The sequence below is a fragment of the Sorex fumeus genome, unplaced genomic scaffold, assembly GCF_029834395.1.
Source record: "Sorex fumeus unplaced genomic scaffold, SorFum_2.1 ptg000006l, whole genome shotgun sequence".
Classification (NCBI taxonomy): Eukaryota; Metazoa; Chordata; class Mammalia; order Eulipotyphla; family Soricidae; genus Sorex; species Sorex fumeus.
This window is the reverse complement of record NW_026606063.1, coordinates 68,650,548-68,651,774: the sequence shown is the minus strand read 5'-3', so window position 1 is coordinate 68,651,774 and position 1,227 is coordinate 68,650,548. Positions and strand designations below refer to the sequence as shown.

The 1,227-nt window shown below is 49.6% G+C and overlaps 1 pseudogene; it reads right to left on the bottom strand.

Annotated features, from left to right (window-relative positions):
• Positions 1 to 290: 290 nt before the first annotated feature.
• LOC130037720 (immunoglobulin kappa variable 1-39-like) lies at positions 291 to 996 on the bottom strand (annotated as a pseudogene).
• Positions 997 to 1,227: the final 231 nt, after the last annotated feature.

Here is a 1,227-nt window from a genome sequence, read left to right as displayed (position 1 = left end):
TCCCGCATCTCCCCCCACACCCCCCGCACACCCACCACAGGGTTATCGGGGTTTTTCTCCTGGTAAGACGCACTTTCTCCCTCTGGCCCACATCAGACAGGACATCATGGCAGGGGAGGATGCGCCCTGTGAGACGCCCTCAGTGTGAGGTAATAAAGCTCCTCACGTGTCCTCACAACTGGCATGGCAATACGTGTGATTATTAAAAAATATCTTTTAAAACATGGTTTCTAGACCTTCAAGAGTGACCAGGCCAGCACATATGAACTCTAAATGACACAGTCACCTACTTATTTCAAAACTAAAATCTCTATTAAATCAATCAGCAGATCCATTGTCATGTCTGTGTTGCTGGGATAAAAAGGAGAATAATGGAGCCTAAAACTATTCCTTTGAAATTTGCCAAAACTGTCAATCAATGCACAACCTTGCTGCATCTGATATAGCTTAAGCAGAAGAGGCTCTGGGAGGAGCAACTGGGGCAGCTGAGCCTCACACAGCTCATCTCTGGGGGTTTATGTTCTGGCGTGTATCACTGTGGGAGGGTTACTCCAAGTATGGAGACAGTAATAAGTGGCAGCATCCTCAGGCTTGAGGTTGCTGATGGTGAGAGTGTAATCTGTCCCAGATCCACTGCCACTGAACCGGGAAGGGACATCTGGTCCTAAATTGGTTGCAGCATAGATCAGGAGCCTGGGAACTTTCCCTGGTTTCTGCTGATACCAGGCTAACCTACTTTTAATGTTTGCACTGGCCTTGCAGGTGATGGTGACTTTCTCTCCCCGAGATGCAGACATGGATGGAGTCTGGGTCATCTGGATATCACACCAGGAACCTGGGGTTGAAAATATAAGCAAACATCATTACCAGCATTCATATTACTTTAAATTATTTTCCCTGAAGCACAGGTAGCACTAGGTCCAGTAAACCCTCGTTTCCCTCCTTACCCGGGAGCCAGAGCAGCAGGAAGCTGAGGAGCTGCATAGGGGCCCTCATGTCCACTCTGTGTGTGACAGAGACTGACCCTGCAGGGTGACTCAGATTATTATTGAGTGTGCAGGCATGAGCTCTGAGGACTTGCAAATGAGAAGGGGTTAGGCAGGCTGGGCAGGAAGAGGGGGAGGGTGTGTGTTTGTGGGGACCAGCCCAGGTGCAGGGAAGTCGGGGGTATGGGTCACTGTGGGGAAGCAGAACTTTGCCCACAAGAATATGCTCCTACCCAGGCCC